Genomic DNA, 22,016 nt, shown 5'->3' on the forward strand with positions numbered 1-22,016 from the left:
TCCTTCCACTAAGCAACATGGGGTACGCTGGCAAGGAAATTGTCATACCTACTTGGCTAATGGCTCCCAGCAGGCCCCAACTTCCTTAATAAGACTCTTGTGGCACAAGAATTAAAGTCAAGACTCAATAAATGGGATGGACTCAAACTAAAAAGTTTCTTCTCAGCAAAAGAAACAATCTGTGAGGTGAACAAAGAGCCTACTTCTTGTAAGCAAATCTTTACCCCTCACACATCAGATGGAGTACTAATCTCTAGGGTATATAAAAAACTCAAAAAACTAAACACCAATAAATAAATAAATAAATAACCCAATCAATAAATGGGCCAAGGACCTGAACAGGCACTTCTCAGAAAATGATATACCATCAATCAACAAATATATGAAAAAATATTCATTATTCTAGCAATTAGAGAAATGCAAATCAAAACTAAGATTTCATCTCACTCTAGTCAGAATGGCAGCTATTATGAATATAAGCAACAATAAGTGTTGGCAAGGATGTGGGGGAAAAGGTACACTCATACACTGCTGGTGGGGCTGCAAATTTGTGCAGCCAATATGGAAAGCAGTATGGAGATTTCTTGGAAAATTGGGTGTGGAACCAACATTTGACCCAACTATCCCTCTCCTCGTTCTATGACCAAAGGACTTAAAAACAGCATACTAGTGTGGACATTTTCTATAATATTTGTTCTTCTGGTCCATAAACATGATGTGTCATTTCATTTTATTTATGTTCTCCTCAATTTCTTTCATCAGTGCTTTATACTTTTCATTATGAATATTTTTCTCTTTGTTTAAATTCATTTCTAGTATCTTATTTCTCTCTAGCTATTACAAATGGTATTACTTTATTTCTATTTCAGATAATCAACTACTGATACACAGCAATGCCACTGATGCATGTATGATGCTTTTGTACCCTTCATTTTGCTGAATTTATTAGTTCTAATACTTTTTTTTTCTTTCTTTTTTTATTTTAGTGGAGTTTTCTGTTTATAACATCATGTCATCAGCAAACAGTGACAATTTGACTTCCTCATTTCCAATTTAATGCCTTTTAATTTTTTCTTGTGTCTGAGCATTCTGGCTAGAACATATAGCACTACATTGACTAAAAGTGGTGAAAGTGGCATCTTTGTCGTATTCCAGATCTTAGAAAGTTTTCAGCTTTTCCTTATTCAGTATGATATTAGCTTTCGGTTTATTATATGTAGCCTCTCATATGTTTATTCTGTAACTAGTTTGTTCAGAGTTTTAATCATCAGGAGATTTTGAATTTCACCAAATGTCTTTTCTACTTGTTTTGAAATGATATGTTTTTTGTCCTTTGTTCTGTTGATGTGGTGTACCACATTTATTGATATGTATAAGCTTATCCATCCTTGTCTCCCTGGGATAAACACCATTCATCATGGTGAATAATCTTTTTAGTGTGCTGTTGGTTTTGGTTTAATAGTATTTTGTTAAATTTTTTCATTTCTGTTCATCAAGGATATTTGGCCTGTGAGTATCGTTCTTTTGTCCTTGTCTGGTTGGTTGTCAGAGTACTGCTAATCTCATAGAATGGGTTTAGGAGAATGCTCTCATTTTCTTTTCCTTTTTTTAAAAAATAATTTAAAAAGAATTGGTATTAGTTCTTCTTTAAATGTTTGGTAAACTCAGCATTGAAATCATCTCCTCTTTTACTAAGATTCTTATACACTTCTCCTATGTGGATAACATTTATGTAAAGGTCAGTAAAAGAAAACTGGCTTTGGCAACTGTGCCTTTTATTTGCTGCCTGAATTGGAATAGAAACGATGGCATCCTGGCCATTTCATTAGAAGTTATTCTTAATAGTCCCATGGTTCTCCCTTTGGCACAGTGGTAGAAGACATTTAAGTAATTCAATTATAATTTTAAAGTAGTATTAGGTCAGCATAAGACATAGGCTGTGTTTATACCACAGTGACTGGGTCAAGAGTGGTAGAATTTAATGTCTCACTGGAGCACACACTCATATAATTGCAAAGCTTTGGAAATATTTTTTTCCCCCAACAAAGGCCAAGTATTTTATTTGTTTGATTTTTTTTTCTCCCAACTATGTTAAACTATTATGGCATCCCTGGGTTGTTTGGACTAAAGTTACTTCTAATTTTACTTGCATTTCCTGAGCCTGTCAGTTATAATTTCTCTGAAAATAATGCAATTATTTCTGAGATTGCTCCCTGGGGCCAAGGACAAGCCCTGTAGAAACCATGTGATTTGTGGCTGATCCAATCATTATCTCCTTGCTGACCACAAATATATATCAGACTCCTCTTTTTTCCTATATTTTATTTTTATTTGTGAATAAAAAAAGTACTATTAGTGTATTATATTTGGGGGACTCCCAAGATGGAGAAAAGCTATTGCCTTTAGAGTTTCTGTAAAATCGGGCTATATGCTAGATATGATGGATATAAATATGTATGAAACTTGTCTTTACAGAACTAATTGGTTTTTAGGTAAGAAAGTTATGTAACACATAACAGAAGAGGCTATGGATCTACTATTAGAGCACTTGCAGGGACGGGCAGAAATCCAGAAGTGTAATTTACAAAATTGGCAGATGGAGCAACAAGGATCCAGAGAGGGCCTGCCCTATTCCATTAATGTTTAGGTAAAAGTCTATATTAATTATTTGTTCTTTGAGCTATAGGAAATCCTAAATATTCTCACTTGACAGTATGAAAGAAGACTCATTGGAAGAAATGCTCAGGAGGATGGCTACTTGCTTGCTAAATTGCTCTTCTGTAGGTTTTGTGACTTCTTGTCTTCATTGGTCTCCTAGAGCTGTCGTAACCAAAGTGTATGGATCGCAAAGTGTATGGCTTGAATCAACAGATTTTTTTGTTGTTGTTGAAGTGTTCTGGAGGCTAGAAGTTTGTCATAAAGGTAGTTGCTGGCATGGTCATGCCCCCTCCGAAGGCACCATGGAAAGAACTGTTGCATACCTCTTTCCTGCCTTCTGATTGCCTCCAGTGTTCCCTGGCTTAAATGTAGCATTCCACATCTTTGTCCTCTCTTTGCATTCTCCACAGCTTCTACATCATCTGACCTCGGTTTATGCCTGTCTCTGGATCCACATATCTCTTTTAATAAAGATAATATTCCTATTGCATATGGGCCTAACTTGATTATCCCTATAAAGTATTTATTTCCAAATAAGTGCAAATTCTGAGATAACAAGGGTTTAAACTTCCACATAACCTATTGGTGGGGACATAATTCAACACTTCACAGGGTCTATAGTGGATTCTGCTACCGTCTTGCTCATTCCCTTTATCAGAAGTGCCAGCTGCTATGAGTATTACCATCTGCTGCAGTTTTCCTATTATTTACCTTTAGACAAATGGAAGGAGCCACCTCTTCTTATGGTCTATGTCCCTGCTCCAACCAGACTCACCACTTCAAGCTGAATTAACTTTTATGGTGTACTGCTTTGTCCACTAGGATCAGGCTGAAGCTTGTCTCCAGCTGAGATCATATCTTGGCTTATATTTTTTTCTTCAAATCTATCATGCTTCCCTCTTTCTTCTATTGAGAGGAGTCTCTAATAAGACACCTGAGAAGAATCCTCTGGTTCACAGAATAATGGCCCTCAAAGATATCCACATTCTTGTCCCCAGAACCTATGAATCTGTTATTTTTTAAATTGCTTTTATTTTTTAAATGCATGACAGCAGAATGCATCACAATTCTTATTATACATATAGAACACATTTTTTCTTATCTCTGTTTGAATATGTTATTTTTTACATGGTAAAGGAGAAAAATTACGACGACATTAAGATTACTAATCAACTGAAATGGGGAGATCACTCCAGATTATCCATGTGGACCCAACATAATAACAAGGGCCCCTAAAGGTGAAAAGAAGAGGCCAGAAGAAGAGGTAATTATGGGAGAATGTTCAGATTTTTAAAGGTGTGGAAAGGGACCCATGAAACAAAGAATGCAGGCAGCTTCCAGAAGCTGGAAAAGGAGTCTCCTCAGACTGCATCCCATCCCAACACCTTGATTTTAGCCCAATGAGACTCTCACTTCCAGAGCTGTGAGATAATACATTTGTGTTGTCTTAATCCACAAAGTCTGTGGTAATTTGTTACAGCAGCAACAGAACACTAATGCAAATTCCCACTTCAGGCTCTGCTTGTAGGAAACCTGACATCAATCATAATCCTCTTTCTCAGGTTCCAGAGATGCTATTACTAATTACCATATTTCCCCAAACTAAAAATGAATCAATAAGTAGAATAGAAATGCTTTGCTGGTCACTTGCTAGAACAATGACTAAAGGTCTGAACCATGCATGTTAGCTCTTTGTATTACAAGCTTAACACCATCACTTCCTATAAGAGCAAGATACTTTATGTATTTATTTAATTTTGGTTTTCACTTCTATCAATCTGTAAGGAGGGGAGGTTGTAATAACAACCAATGTAGACTGTCATTTAGAATTCATACCAATATAATGTTGTGTATATTAAATTTTAGCCATCTTTATTTATACTTCCCCAATAAGCTTAGTGGTTTGATTCTCTCTGAAGATAAAGGAATGATCATGAATAAGATAACAACAGTGTGATGTATTTTACAAGAATACTCTTTTTTTCAAATTTGCATTTTATTTTCCAGTGCAGAAAATTTGTTTGAACATGTGAAAAGATATTAGGTGATTAGGGAAATATTATCTGCCTTATTTATGGATTTAAAAGTTAGAAACGGAAAGGGAGACTTGAGACTGTGCTAACTTTCCCCAGTTTGTCCACTGTTAAAATCTGATGGTAACCTATTTATTTAAGGAAGATTCTGCACATTTTTTTTCATGAAATAATGAGCACTGTCCTTGAAATACAATTAAAGTTAGTGGAACAGTACATTTGCATTTAAATGATTGAAATGTCAGGAAATTAAATTTCTATTTCTTTAAATATTCTTCATATTGTCCCTAAGTCATTATTAGAATACAAATAAAGGCCCTAGCACAATTATGCATTTTATCACTTGAAAACAATGTTGAGTATAAATATTTAATTTTTAACTTTCTTAACATGTATTTGCTATCTAAAAGTTTGATCTTTCCCAAGAAAAGCTCATTTTAAAAAGCAATACCAAGGCAGTCAGCCCTCTAAAGAGGAACAAGTATTAAAAGAACTGGTGATATCCTTGGCAAGAAATGGATGAGTGGAGGGTGGGGAGGCCAAGAGTGGATTGGGTTTACAATCCATGGGCTTGTAAATCTTTCTTGGTATATTAATTGAGGAAGGCAATTGACTGTCAAAATATTTAATAACACTTTCTGTTAGTGTGTTTTTCATGTTGCCTTGTGCTGTGCAGTGTGCTAACAATAAATATACTTCTATAGATTTAAATTTTAAAAATATATTTGTATCTTTAAATTTATATTTATGTTTATATAAAATAATGTTTAAAAAATAGAAACGATGCTAGATTACATCACTTAGATAAAAATTTATTGTAGAATTTTGGAGCAGAAAAAAAAATCATGTACTGAATTAATCAGAAACTTAGCAGAGCACTTAATTACTGACTCCATTCAGTATTTTAAATATTTTCAGTCTGTGCATCTTAGGTTTGAGATAATGTATAGATACTTGATGTGTGTCAAAATTGGGACATTATTTTCCAAGTTAATATTTCTAAGAATTCATCCTTCACAATGACTAAGCCAAAAAAAAAAAAAAAACCCAACTTATTTTTTCATTGATTTTTTACAACTTTTAACAAATTTAAAGACAAAGATATTCAATTCAGGGTCAGCTAATGGGCTCAGCCAGATGAATAAGGACATTACATAATATTGACCTGACCTAAGAAAGGGCTTTGCAAACAATCATTTGTTTAGATTTGTTCCTTGGCAGTACCATTTTAAGGGTCAAAACAAAATGTGAACTTTCTGTAGCTTCTGAGCTAGTATGGAGCAGTTTGTGCCTCAGCCTTAGCCCCAGGTACTATAGCCACTTAGAGTGTTTATTAATTGTAATTAGGATTTAAAACATTTTCAGCAATCCATTTTTCAGAGATTTTATCTTCTTGGAAGTGTGTCTGAAGTGAATTATGTTGTTGGTCCTGAAACAAGACCAGTCTAATGATACACTTACAAAATGCAATGACATATTTTGAAGGAAAAGCATTAAGACTTAAAATAGTATAATACTTTTTTAAAAATACAAACCAGCTATTTAAAATTACTTTTGTCTGTTTCAAAACTCATGCTCATTAACTTTATGAAACTTTCATGTTATGTATAGGTTTAGGAAAGAAAATTCAAAGGTTTAAGTCATTAAGGAATTTGATATTATGTGAGTTAGAGAATACAGTTTATCATTACATTTTTAAATTAATTTGACTAACATATAGAATGGATAGCATATGACATTTTAAAAATATAAATTGTATTCCAATCTTCCAATTTCAGAAGCTAGCCCTAATAACCAGGCCTAGTGTATTTTTTCCACAGGGGCAATGAAGCAAATACACATGAGTGAATACTCATAAAGTGTTGACATCAAGTATGAAATTAATTTGAACTTTAAAATGATGGAATTTAAAAAAAAGGCAATGAAACAGTGTAGAATTTTAACAAACTAGAATCCTGGTGTCCTACTAGAATATACATTAGTTAGAAAAGTTTATCAAGCCTGACTGTTAAATAGGACTGGACCAATGAAAGATTGTGTTGAACTAAAAGTTGAAGAAGGAAAAAGAGATGAAGATTTTGTGTACTTTTGCTACTAACAGTCAAAGCAACTTGTATGTAAATAATTCTTACATATCACTACTCTCATCATTGTTATATTTATTAATCCTAAGAGACTATTTTAGAAAATTGCATATGGCAGAATATTTGTCCACTAATGTTACACAAGGATGTGGTATTTAAACTTCAGCATGCATCACAATCACCCTGATAACTTATTAAAAATGCATTTTTCAAGATCCATCCACAAAGGTGTTTGACCCAGAGCATTCAAGGTAAAGTCTGGGGTCTGCATGTTTCGATAAACAGTCCAGGTGATCCTGCTGCAGTGATTCCACCACACTAGAGAAAGTCCAACATAGAAATACATTTAAAATTTTTTTGATGAGTTTTCCAGACCTTGTCAGATACATACAAAATGAAGGTGGGTAGTGGAGTTCACTTTCAGGCCCTTCCCTTTTTTTTTTTTTTTGTTGTAGTTTTTTTTTTTTTTTTTTTCTTATTCTTTTTTCCGTGTTTGAAATCACGGGAGAAAGGATGCAAGGCCAAATGAACGTACAACTTCAGTTTAAACTCCAAAATTACAATCATAAATTTAATGTGCATATTTCCTTGCTGAATCCTTAATTTTCCTCACACAACATGCAATCCAGTTTACATGTATAAATGAGGAGATTTATGTGAGCAATTATAGAACCTAGCGAGGAGAAAATTAACCTCCTGTATCTTATGCTTTAACACAGGGGAAACTTCATTCATTCCTACTAATCAGTATTCCTTTTTATTCTTTTTTATTACAGAAGGAGCTGTGATCTGCCTTTGCAATAAGGCCTTTCCTTTAATATCACAATATAATTTTCTTTGAAATGTTATATTCATTGAAACTTAATCTGAGAAAATTACACCAGCTGGAATTGGCCTTGGCACCAGCATTTCAAAATTTTATGTTTAAATTAATTGTGAATATATAATATCACACTGAGAGTCATTTTCCCATAATGTACTCTGCCTTTTGGTAGGTTACCAAAAGTTAAGAATTTTGGCATTCTTTGGTCACTTTTCAAAGTCACCAGAACCAAGGTTAGCAATTTCTCCTGTGCATATAAGATGATTCTGCTGGTAGTGCCCTTGTCCTGAGTTAAGCATTATTAACCTAAGATTGTTCTTGACTTTTTGATCTCATGTTGGTTTAGTGATCTGTAGGACTATTGGTGCCCAGAAAATTTAAGACCCATATTGGGAAAAAACCATAGGCATTTATCAACCCTCCACCCCAAAGCAAATTGTCATAGCAACCAAAAGCTTACATGTACCTATATTCTGCAGTCAAGCACCAATAGATATTATCATTTACAAAATGACTTTGTTGAATCTAAATGTTTTAAGTAACAATGAAAGGAATTATTTATTCTTCAGATTTCGGGGTGGCAAACCACAAAATAGAAGTGAGTTATTATTGTGAGCTGTCAGAATGAAAAGGACAATTTATCCTGGAGGCTAGGTGCACATGCACACACAATTCTTCCTCCTTCTCACCTTTCTTACTCCCAAAGAAGTCAGTTATAGAAAGTGTATGTCATAAGTATGTAGAGAATCTAAGATACTCATAAATGGGCACTGATATGGTGGGAATACAGCAAGAGAAAACAGGAGGTCTTCCTTCAAAAAAGGGTTCCATGTAAAAATGAAGATGGAAGGTAACTGATGCTACGTGGGAGGTGATGGTGGGCTCCCTGGACAAAAATACATGACGCCAGAAATCCTCCTCATTGCTTGGTCCCACCTTCAGATTTAGAGACTAAAGGTCTTAATCACCCACAAATGTAGTATCACTATGAAAGGGAAGGGACATAAAAGTTATTAGGTTATAATAATTTATATGAATGTATTCAGATTATTAGAAATTAGATTTCAAGAAATGTGTTGAGGCAATAAAAGAGATAAAGTAATCTGTAGAGCTTTTGTTCAGGAGAGTAGTTATAGGTGATAATATGCCAGTTTAATATTGAACTGAGAATAGCACATGGATATGAGACTAATTGCTTATGAAGGAGAATAAAGAGAGTTTCAAGGGCTACTGAAACAAATCCCCAAGCAAGTTATACGAGTTTGCTAGGAACGAGTTTTCACTGTTCTGTGAATCAGAAAGGCATATTTCTAAAGGCTTTCCAAATTCAATGAGAAACCTAGGTAAAGAGTCAAATACCAAATTGTTCTCCTTAATTATTGCCTATTTTAATGAAGGATTTATATGTACCCATCTTATACTTATGAAATGTGTTGTCTATGATATTCTCTAGTATAGTTTAGCAATAAAGACAAAATAGGTGCTACAAGTATTAAGAATTTTAGACTTATCTCAGTATTTGCTTATAACCAAAAACAAAATAGAAGCTTCATATGTAGCAGGGAGAGTCAGTGACAGTGCCCTTGGTACTGCTAATTGTATATACAGAGCAAGTGATGGACCCTTGTGTCCTGAAAGCCAGTGAGTTTCACTTCTGAAAGAAGACCTAAGAATGTGAGTCTACAATCCAAAATTAATAGGTTAATTTTAGCCAAGACATAAGAACAAATTTATTAAAGGTAATTTTTATTAAATGATAGAACAAATTAAAAAAAAACAAGTGATGGAATTGCTTTTTTTTGCACATCTGAAAATTGACAGGTCATTTTATACTATATTTTATTTGTTATAATTAGTTATAATGTAAGTAGAGTGCATTTTGATACATCATACATAAATGGAGTATGGTTAAACATGATGTAGAGTCATTCTGGTTAAACATGATGTAGAATTTCACTGTAGAGTTACTAATAATATATGCACAAAAGGTAATAATGTCCAAATCATTCTAATAACTTTCCTGCCCCCATACCCCTTCCCCTCCTTTCTTTCCCCTCTGTCTAATCCAAAGTACCTCTATTCTTCTCTGCCCCCACACACTTATTGTGAATTAGCATCCACACATCAGAGAAAACATTCAGCCTTTAGTTCTTTGGGATTGGCTTATTTCGCTTAGCATAATATTCTCCAGCTCCATCCATCTACCAGCAAATGCCATAATTTTATTCTTCTTTAATGCTAATATTCCACTGTGTATCTGTATCACAGTTTCTTTAACCATTCATCTGTTGAAGAGCACCTATGCAGTTTCACAGTTTAGCTATTGTGAATTGAATTGCTTTAAACATTGATGTGGCTTTGTCACTGTAGTATGCTGATTTTATGTCCTTTGGGTATAAACTGAGGAGTGGGATAGCTTGGTGAAGTGGTGATTCCATTCCAAGTTTTCTTAGTAATTTCCATACTGCTTTCCATAGAGGTTACACCAATTTGCAGCTGGACCAGCAGCATATCAGTGTATCTTTTTCCTCACATCCTCACCAACGTTTGTTACTTGTATTCTTGATAATTGCCATTCTGACTGGAATGAGATGAAATCTCAGTGTAGTTTTGATTTGAATTTCTCTAATTGCTAAAGATGTTGAAAATTTTTTCATATTTCATATTTCAGTTGTATTTCTTCTTCTATGAAATGTCTTTTCTGTTACGTAGTCCCTTTATTGATTGGGTTGGTTATTGTTTTTGTTTTTGTTTTTTTGGTGTTAAGTTTTTTGAGTTCTTTATATATCCTGGGATGTTCTATTTGAGGTGCATGTGATAAAGGTTTTCTCCCATTCTGTAGGCTCTCTCTACACATTACTGATTGCTACCTTTACTGTGAAGAAGATTTTAATTTGATTCCAACCCATTTATTAATTCTTGATTTTACTACTTGTGCTTTGGGGTCTATTAAGGAAGTCAGTTCCTAAGTCGTCATGGTAAAGATTTGGGCCTACTTTTTCTTCTATTAGGTGCAGGGTCTCTGTTCTAGTGTCCAAGTACTTGATCCACTTTGAGTTTTATGCAGAGAGGAGATTGATGTCATTTTGCTACATATTGATTTTCAGTTTTCTCAGCACCATTTCTCCATTTTATGTTTTGGGTCTTTGTCGAGTATGAGATCATTATATTTAGATGGGTTTTTCCCATTGTCTTCTATTCTGTACCATTGGTCTACATGTCTGTTTTGGTGCTGATACCATGCCATTTTTTGTTACTATGGCTCAGTAGTATATTTTAAGGTCTGGTATTGTGATGCCTCCTGCTTCACTTTTCTTGCTAAGGATTGCTTTGGCTATTCTGGGGCTCTTATTTTTCCAAATGAATTTCATAACTGCTTTTTTAATTCTATGAAGAATGTCACTGGATTTTAATAGGGATTGCATTAAATCTGTATAACACTTTTGGTAGTATGGTCATTTTGACAATGTTAATTCTGCCTATCTAAGAGCATGAGAGATCTTGCCATCTTCTAAGGTTTTCTTCTATTTATTTCTTTAGTGTTCTGTAGTTTTTATTGTAAATATCTTTTACCTCTTTTGTTAGATTGATTCCCCAATTTTTTTATGAGGCTGTTGTGAATGGGGTAATTTTCCTAATTTCTCTTTACATGGATTCATCACTGACATATAGGAATGCATTTGATTTATGAGTGTAAATTTTATATCTTGCTACTTTGCTGAATTCATTTATTAGTTCTAGAAGTTTTCTTTGTACTATTTTTTAGGCAGTGCATTTTGAGAAATCAGAGAATCTGCTCCCTTGAGTGTACAGCCACATTACAATCCAATATTTGTATTTTATAGCATCTCTGTTGGGACTAGAGGTTTCCCTTTCTCATAAGCTACCTCCAAGTTTATGATAACTCAAACACACAGTCATCCTTATAAAGAAGACAGAAGAGTAAAATGAAAGCAGACCACTTTTCAGAGTGATAAAGTTTCTCTCCCATGAAAGCAATGACTGCAGTTACCTATGACCATAGACATGCCCTCCACCCAAACTTAATAACATAAAACAACAATCATGTATTTCTGTGTGTAAGTTTATAATGCAATATTTTGGCATTCCTGCTGATTTGGGCCTGGTTAGGTTTGTATTACTTGAGTTTATTCATGATCTGCAAATAACTGACTGTCACCTAGGGGCTGCTGTAAGCTAATCCCAGGTGCAGTAGTTCCTCTTTGCTTTCTGTACCTAAGAAGGTGGTTACAGGAATCCAGGAGAGTCAGTGAAAATGCGAAAAGCTTTCAGAATCTCAGGTTCACTACTAACAACTTTGTTCCATTGCATTCTCCTAGTCAAAGCAAGTTGCAAGGTCAGTCCAAACTTAAAAAGGTGAAGAAATAAATTCTACAGCCTGGTGGGAGATGCTACAAAGAACTGTGGTGGCCCACGACAAATAGCGTTTATGGGGCATAATGTGGGAAGATGTGCTCCTCACCAACATCCCATCTTTTTATAACATTTAACATTATAGAACTGTATAAAATTCTTAGAGATGCATACCACATTTAATTAAAATATCTGAGCCTCAAACTCCAAGAATCTATGGCATAAATTAGCTTTTTCAGGCATACATTAAGACTCAAGTATAATGGTATAAAGTTTAAGGTTTCTGAGTAAATGTTCCTGAACTGACTGGGAGGCTGCTAAAGAAAAAAAAAAAAAGATTTTATGAAACCCAAAGACAAATTTCCTCAGGTTCTGAAATATTCAGAGAAGTATATTATATGAAATATTCTCCTCACCTGGCTCCTTTGGCTTATTTAATTTCCTCTTGGGCTATAAAAGTCCTATCCCTGGTATAAAAAGATTGGAAAATTCTATTGAGTCTTTACCCTGAATTGGAATTAAATCCCAATGACATACTGGTACATCAAGATCTAGAATCTCCTATTGTCACATAACAGAATGAAAAGTGTTAATAAACTTATATATTTCCAGTTTTATGCTAATTATTATTTGTGACACATCGTTTAAAAATTATTGAAATGCATATTATAAAAAATGTATTCTTGAAAATGAGTATATAACTTGTCAGATTTTATCAATTTAGCCCATCTAGCTCCAAATAAGGTTTAAGATCAATAAAGGTTTAAGAACAAGCAATAAAATAAAACTTGTTTTAAAACAAGTTTAAAAGAAAAAAAGATTAAAAAAGGATTAGATCTTTAATACATAAAATTCACATTTTGAATATTCAGTGCTTAGAAAGTATTTGACTCTAGGATTTCTTGAAAATACTGCAGACAGAAACAGCCCCAAGTTTCACAGTGTCATATGGCAGTTATCATAAAAGCATAGTTTTTCCATATCTCATGTTTTCACATCCTCCTTTAGAGACTATTATAGCATTTTTGCATGGCTTACTCATAATTGTAATCATGGTGAAAATAGATTGCAATATGGGGTCAGTCATTTATAAATCAATTAATCTGGTTTTTGAAATCTGAAGAATTATTATCTTGTTTGTGGAATCTCTCTACAATTTATTTTCTTGTCCTCTGAAAATATGTTGTGATTTAGAAACTTTAGCAAATATAAAGAATATGGTCTAAAAAATACAAATAGATACATTTTATTTTTCAGTTTCAATAACATTTTTAGAAATGCAAGTATAAATTTTCAATACTTTAGGAGAAGATTTGACACCTAGAATTATGTGGGTTTGTGTTTAACTATGTCCCCTTTAACATTCCATCTGTGGAGAAATACTTGGTTTTATGACTGCCAACTCAATGAAAAAATAATAAAGTAGTCCAAAAACCCAGGACTAACCTTGACAAACAGGACCTGTGAGTCAAGATTAATAACAAAAAAATAAACAGTGAAAAGTTATTGAGTAAAAAAATATAATTAAAATGGGACATGTAGTTGTTCAGAGGGTTGATTATTTTTTATTTTAATATAAGCAACATGAGCAGTTTTTTGCTTTTAAAAATCATTATTATTGGAAAAACACTGTTGTGGTTTAGCTATTTTGTTTTTTATTTTGTTTTGGTGGAGGGGAGGGCGTAGGTAATAGGAACCAGTAAAAGCTCTCTTTGTTACACAATCTAAGTGTTTCAGATTCACTTGCTGAGAAATACCTACAAATCTGACATTTAATCTGAGGTAGACTCCCTACATACAGCACAAGTCCTGCCCTTCTGGTTCCAATAGCCTTATCTCAGTAGGAGTACAGACTCCAGCCACACTGTAAAACCAGCATATGCACAACAGGGCAAGACAGTCAGAAGTTGGACAGCTAAGCATCACTTATATAAAGAGGGAGCATGCAATCAAGACCACATTATTAAGAAGTCACTGGTCTGGAAAATGGAGCATTTTAGCAAAAGAACATGGCATATCCAAAATTGGATACAGTAACTCTGGAAAGTTGGACTGACATTAACTATCCTGCTCAATTAAATGCATTTTCCAATATCTAAGACCTAAAAAAGAGAAAAACTTAGATATATCAATCCAAGTTTTATCATTTCTCAAAAACTCCATTGTCTTGATGTTAATATTAAGGACAGAAAAACCTTAGAAACAAATGTGGTATTATGTAAGTACCAGTTAAATTGTGTCCTAATATGTAATTATATAAATATCAAGTTGGCACTATCCCTGTCACTCTTTCTTTAGTATATAACTATCAGAAAGCATACAGGGGCAATATTAAAATCAGCTCCAGAATCACAATTGACTCCATTATAAAAAATAATTTGTATTTTGCTTCTATATTATCAAATCAATGCTAGACCAGGGCAAAGGCAATTATAATTCAGTTTGGAATTATCATTGGATTGCAAAAAAGTTTTGTTTTAACTTTGAGAAACCTCTTTAAACAACTAGAACCCCTTTAAACAACTAGGGTCATTTAATACAAATCAAATATGTGTACTTACCTTATCAAACTTTAGAATTTCACTCAACAACAACAGAAAATGGCAGCTTGCCCAAGTTTTGATTTCCAAACCAAATAATTTCAAAGAAACTGTAGTGTGCTACCCACCCCCATTAATTAGGTTGGAAAAAATACTCCAGTGAACTCTGATTTTGAGCCTGCTTCTCTAAGGTGAGCATCCTGCCCTCCCAGCAGACAAGGCAGTGTTGGCAAGGTAATCATTGAGGATGGGATGTGGTTAGCCAGATCAACCAGGGCAGTCAAAACAATAGGAAGATTACAGGGCAGAAGCTGGGGAAGGGCCTGTAGAAAGCAACCATGCGCCCCCTTAAAAGGGAAGACATGATTACAGGATATAAATATCCTAGAGGTAAGAGCATGAAGTGAAAAAAGGAAATTAGCAGAACAGTGAGCAATGTCCTAAACTCCCTTTTCAAGGAGATATAATAATAGTAGCCAAAGTAATTTTTTTTTCAAAAAAGGAAGTTCTGAAAGTTTTAAAATTAAACTTGATATTGAAAATGTCTCCACATTTAGTTAATATTTAAATCTATTTTTCTGAAACCAAAGTTAACTTTCCTCAAAATTTCTATCACCTTAATTTTTTTTTAACCCATTTGGGATGTCTCCTTCTAATGATTATCCTGGATTATGATGCTGGCAATATTTCTAATGTCATATTTACCCTTTCTTGTTACATTCAGGTAGTCCAGTCACTTTCAGTTTTAAACAATTCTTAAGTTCTCCCCTTTCTTCTAGTCTCTGGTTGCTTCTTCTCCAATCCTGGCCCTAGCTTTCTCTAACCAGTACTCTGAAACTACTCTCCTCAACTTAAGCTCTTCCCTCCTGTACCCTCCTTATATGCTGCTACTGAAGGTGTCTTCCTGATGCACAACTGTTGCTTTGTCATTTTTCAGAATGAAAATACTCAGAAGATTGCCCCCTCTATCAAGTACCTACTCCCTTAATTTGAGGTCCTCCTTTGCTTCAACATGATCCATTTTCCAGCTATATCTTTCAGTACATCTCACCATGTACTTGAGGCCAGGATTCTTCCCAAGAATGCTCCCAGCTTTCCTCTCTCTGGTCTTTTCTTATAGTAGTAGTTCCTCCACGTGTACTCCCACATTTCAAAACTCAATTCAACCAATATGCATCCAATCTATGACAATGGATGAAAGTTACCTTTCGCCAGGAGTATTCATTTTGCTTCTGATTACCCTAGTGAAATTCTAATTTTTTAAAAACAGAATTTATGTACTTATTCCACACACACTCACCCTGCTTTTTGAACTATATGTCCCCTGAAAGCAAAAACCCTCCTTATTTATCTCTTATATAAACTACTATGTGCTTCACATAGAAAATGTGAATAAATGCTTTTGGATGAACAAAATGAAATAACTGGTAATTTACGTATGAATCAATTTAGAGTTTTTTTTTTTTTTAAAGTTGTCATATTCCCAAATTAGGGAAAAAATCAACCTGCTATTTTACTGTAAATAGAATAAATGACATGTATTTCCTTTCCTTGTAGAATAACCTCATGTCAATTATCGTAATACTGGGCTTAGAAATTTCACTGCACTATCACAATTTGTGGCCAAGAAAATATGTATAGATTTAAAGAAGATAAATCAACATGTTAATAATGGCTATATCTGAACTGTAATATTTGCTGTACATTTATTTTTTTCATATATTTCTGTGTGCTATTTATTGTAGTTATAGGCAGATGGATATTATTAATAACAAATATTTAAAAAATGGAGTGTCTTAGAAGGAGCAAACATTTTACAAATTCTGATCTTAGCAGTGCTGAAGCCTAAGAATATAAAAAACATTCAGTGTAAGTTGAATGTGATACGATTAGTATTTTGAAACCATAGCTCTAAATGCAATTTAAAAATATAACAAAGGCAGTAAAAAAGAGACTGCTCTTATTATTCATACAAATAATAAAATTGAGGTTTGCACCAAGATTTCAGCAGTGGAAAGTATAATGAGGGGACAGAGAAAAGTTCAAATCATAATCAATGTTCTTTGAATAACAATTCCATGACAGGTCTCAGGGAGTGAAAAGGTCTCCCAATACATGAAGGCTGCTCTTAACCTGGCAGATGAACAAAACTTGCTTTTGATGCAAAGGAGTGTGACTAAATGACCCAGAATTAGTTGATACAGTGGGACTCATAGATAGTTGTAATAGAAAGATGCTTCGAAGGGAATAAACAAGCTGCAAGGAAAATTAATCTAATATATGAGATCATCCCTTCTGGGACTTCTGGTCAGTTTGAGTCACATGCTCAGAAGGGATAAGAGTTTCCTGTTGAGATTATTTAAGGAAAGAGAGATGTTGCCAAGAGTTGGCTCTAAAGGAAAGATGGTGACAACTTTTGTTGAGAGGAACAAGTTGCTCCTCTCTGAAGGGAAACATGTGACTCTAGAGCAAACAGCATGGGAGGGGAGTAAGTCACAGCTTACAGTGAATATTTGTGCAGTTTGGAAGTGGTATAGAATTGACTGGTTGAGTTTACTCATGATAAATGCCAATTAATAATAGAAGTTCTCGGGCTGGGGATGTGGCTCAAGCGGTAGCGCGCTCGCCTGGCATGAGTGCGGCCCGGGTTCGATCCTCAGCACCACATACAAACAAAGATGTTGTGTCTGCCGAAAACTAAAAAATAAATATTAAAAAAAATACTCATTCTCTCTCTCACTCTTTCTTTAAAAAAAAAAATAATAGAAGTTCTCAGTATATTGTGTATTTTTAAGTCTATTTTACAATACAGTTTGAGCATTTTAGTATAACTCATATCTCCCATAATTTTGATATAAAATTAATAGAAATGTAATATCATCTTCTTGTTTTATATTTATTCATTGTGAGGCATTAGCCTATCAAGTTCTATAATCATAATTGAGCTTTACCAACTCTATAAACGTTAATTGCAATGCGTACAAGGAAACCATCATTATAAAGAGTAATTTGAGCTCTATTTCAAGAACAGAAGCATCTAAATTTTCTTATCATCATATCTCCCATTTTTACTAAGTATATATTTAGTTAAATAAATATATATGTATTAATACATACCCCTTTACATTTGTTATTTTTATCTACAAACAGTATATTGGAGTTCATTAAACAATTGGAACTGTTCATTAAACAATTTCAACCTTTTCTTAAAGAAAGTAAGAATCACAAAATACCCATGATGAGGGTTAGAGCAAAGAAATATCATATTTTAGTTCTATCACCATAGCCTATTAGCATTTTGATCTTGGGAAAATAAACATTCCCATATCTGGATTTCCCTGTCTATAAAGTGGACATTTCAGCTGCAGAAACTATTCATTAACTGGTATAAATTCTCCTACTACAGCAAATTTAACAACCCACTCACAAAATTCTCGAATATTTAATAATCATCTTTAGCAGGATCAGTATAAGCTACATGAGGCACACCATGATCAAAGAATAATAAAAATAATAATAGATAATAAAAAAGTTTTACAAAGCAAGAGAACTCAAGGTGGAGCTAATGTTTTAAGTACAGACTGAAATTTAGGTTTAAATCAACAGAAGATCCAGATATAAGGTCATAACTTTGAAAGCTATAGAATTAATAATTGTAATGTAATAGAGGGAAAAAGATATAAAATTATAAAGCTTGGAATATTAAAAATGAAAGAAGAGGTGAGGAGAACTATAAAAAGTGAAATACATGCAATTTAGTTAACAGTTCTGTAAGGGCCAGGACTTTTAAAAAGAAATGGTGTGATCACTTATTAAAAGTTGACATTAAAAAACAATATTTATAGACATTGCATAATGAATGGAAACTCACATGTTCTGGTCTTTCTGTACCAACAGCTAGTTAAAGTCAATTTGGGATGGTCAACAAGATACTTTGTTATAAAATTTTACTAGAGTTGAAGAGAGAACAGAATAATGAGGTAGGTGTTAGCTAGTTCCAGATTTTTATCTTGCGTTGTGACTTATGATTTCCTAATTGTGAGCCTGCTTCTACTTTCATCCCATATTTGCTTCTACTATGGTTTTTAAAATCTTCTTAATGTAAGTCTCAGCTACACTCTAATAAAATGGTAATTCCTGTATATTTTCCTAGGATTCAAGAAACTCAATTTTGTCTTTAGGGCTTTCACCGGGCTCTTCTCTGTCCCCTGTATCCTTGCTGCCACATTTTTCTTAAACCAACTATAAATAGAAACTCACTAGGGAAAAAACACTATTCCCAAAAAGCTGCACTGTCCAAACTCCAGACTCATACCAATATTACCTTTCCATAGTTTCCATAGGCCTTAGTTATCCTGATTAGTGATCACTCTGGAGTAACTACCAAGTAATTGTAAGCAAACTTAACAGCCTTCTTTTCAAGAAATTGGATTCTTCTCCCTGAGTCTGCAGATGGTCAGATCTCCACCTACCATCAGCATGAGTTGTAAATGGAATCCTTTCCTTTTTTTGTATTGAAACTTTTAATAATGATTATTTCCTAAATTTCATCTGACATGGTTACGCCAAGTATTATTTTCAAAAAGTTTTGGACTGCCTTATACATCATTAGTTGCTGTACTGATTCACTTCCCTCCAGGTTTGGCTCAGTTACATCTCTTACCCTCTTATATTAGGGCTCAGGATTTCGGTGCCCACCCAAGTTGACATCAAGCTTTGGATCTACTCCATATTCCATCATTCCAAAAACATAGAAAGAGTTTGCCTTCAGGTGGGAAGATAGAAATTATAGATCCATAGAACTCAAGTGTTTCATTTAAAAAGCAACCAGTAGGAACACTCTATTAAATTTTCTAAACAATCTGTTCCTTATAATACCACAAAAAGAGGTATTCTATTTTGTTCCACAGAATATGTTAATTACTAAGGAGAAGGAGAGGCAAAGAAGTAAGGTTACTTTCAGATGCCTGCTAATGCCTAGAGAACAGGAATCATTTCTTTCCCAATTTTGGATAGTTCCAAAAATAAAATTACTTTCCAATGTGAACATAGTTTCTGAATCTTTATGAAGATTAAGCATTTTTTAAACTGACATCAAAACCATACAGAGACAACACAAAAAAATAGGTTGTCCCTTTAGTCTAAGATTAGGGCAAAATCCAGATTCAGAAATGGGCAAAAGGTACCATTGTGATTTTTCAGTGACATGCTGATTGTTATCCAGTAGATTTTCCAAGCATAATCTTATTTTCTAGGAGGATGCAATTTTAATTTTCTATTGACTAGGTTATTCTATAGGTTTAGAGATTAAATTTTAAGAGTTAAGTTGCAAGTGATTCCTCTCCATGGAAATATGAAAGATTCCTATTCATAACTAGGCAATGAATTTTGTCCAGTAGTAATAAAATTCAATTTCTCCTGGCTGAAACAATAAAACAAATATTACAATGTATTGCCCAGTAGGATATTAAACAGTTTTGCTTCTATTAGCAAGTTCATTTCAGCATTTCTGACCATGTCTCAGTTTTAAAATTCTTTTTTGAACCTTATTGTATTGCTTCCTATTACCACCTGCAAAGCTAAGGAAAATGTGGAGATCCACAACTGATTCTTGACAACCTCACAGAAAGGATTTCAGTTGAGTCACACATAGCAGCAATAAGGAGTTTATTTAAAGGACAAGGCAAAATGGGACACTATCCAGGGATAAAGGGAGACAATGGGTCCTCTCAGGAGAGAGATGATGTGCCCCTTTTCCTCCAGTTGTTTAGGGACGTTTCCAGAGTCCTGTCCGGGTCCATCTCTTGGCTTTTGACTAACAGTAGGATTGCATCAAACTTTTAAATCCTCACTGTGCATGGTCTTACCCCATGGAGAGGAATTTTACTATTGTAATAGCATGTGCATATATGGTTACGTGACATGTGTAACTCTGCACCATGTACAGCCAGATGAATAAGAAATTAAACTCTATTTATATATAATGTGTCAAAATGCATTCTACTGTCATGTATAACTAATTACAACAAATTAAAAATATATTAAAAAAAAAGATCCAAAGGCAATTTCTAGTTGCCTTTGCCCACACTGACCAGTTCTAATTGGTACTTATTCTTTCAGATTTTATGGTTACTGGGCTTTGCTTCTAATTATCCTATCTTTCTGAGTCCTGGAATCTGGTCTGTATAGAAGTAACAAATGTTACCGCTTCGGGGCAACTTGTGTTCTTATAGGCAGAGAGGGACTGGACCTGCATTTCTCCTGTCGGTAACAGGTTGTTTGCTGAGGAATGTAGCACATTCAGTTGACTTAGTTGACTCAGGCAGAACCAGAGTAGCCTCAGGTAAATTGCTTTTTGTCAGCATAGTGGGTACAGTCTATAGAACTACCCCCTTAACCTTATTTGCTCAGCGCTCAATACCCATCACTTCCCTTGTTTAGAAATTAGTTCAAATCATTATTGCAGATTTATTTTATATTTGTACAAGCTTCCTTATTTTATGTTTTCAAATTTTTTCTTTACCACTAACTACTCTGTATCTTTGTGCCTTACAAAACTGGAGTCTCACAGAAGGACTCTGGAGTTGACTGGACAATTCTTAGCCTTCAGAGTCTAATTTGAGTTTTGTTTCATTTTCTATTCCATCCCTTATTTGTTCTTCCCAAAGACCAACTCTAGAATAAATGTCATAGAAGAGTGGGGAGCTGAAGCTCCAAGCCTCATTTCTTGTGTTGTGATGAAAGAAAATTTAAAGTCAGACACCCAAATCCAAGCAAGGGAACTTTATTATAAGTGAAAATAAAATAAGGCTCAAGCAAAGAGCACTCCCAAGAGCAAGTGGGCCATCTCCCAGTAGAAAACAACAAAGGAAACCCCGCTGTTTCCACATTTATTCCTGTTTGATGTTTGCCTTAAGGACTGAGGCTCATCTTCTGCACTCCCCCTCCCCCAGTCTGGTGTTCAATTCCTTCTTTATGTAGAGCTGTGGAGTTTTTTACCCTAGTTGGTCCTTTCCAGAACTGTCATGGTGGTCATCCTATTCAGGGGGGCTTCATCTACAAGTCAATTTTACGTCAATGTGGGTACAGGAATCAGTGGCTTATTCCTGCTCTACTAAAGAAATTTCCCTTCCAAGATGTAAGGTGGCACCTCTGGCCATAACTCCTAGCTTTACCCTGACCTCTGTGGACCTTGTCAAGTGTTAGTCACATTAATCTTTCTTGATATATTTCCCCAATTAGTTCTTATTTTTAAAAAGAATTGTTTTTTTAATACAATACCTTTATTTGTTTTTTTTCTATTTATTTATTTTTATGGGGTGCTGAGGATTGAACCAAGGGCCTCACATGTGCTAGGCAAGCACTCTACCACTGAGCTTTAGCCCCAGCCCCCAATTTGCTCTTTTTGTTTCTATCTTTTATTATCCAGGACTTTGTACCTAATGTTTTTCTACAAGTTATCTGCTATAAGTTATTTACTCATCTGGCTTGGGAGTAGTTTTAA

Source organism: Marmota monax, unplaced genomic scaffold (assembly GCF_021218885.2).
Source record: "Marmota monax isolate L192 unplaced genomic scaffold, Marmota_monax_Labrador192_F-V1.1 WCK01_AAM20220418_F8-fsc00018, whole genome shotgun sequence".
In the NCBI taxonomy this organism is placed as follows: Eukaryota; Metazoa; Chordata; class Mammalia; order Rodentia; family Sciuridae; genus Marmota; species Marmota monax.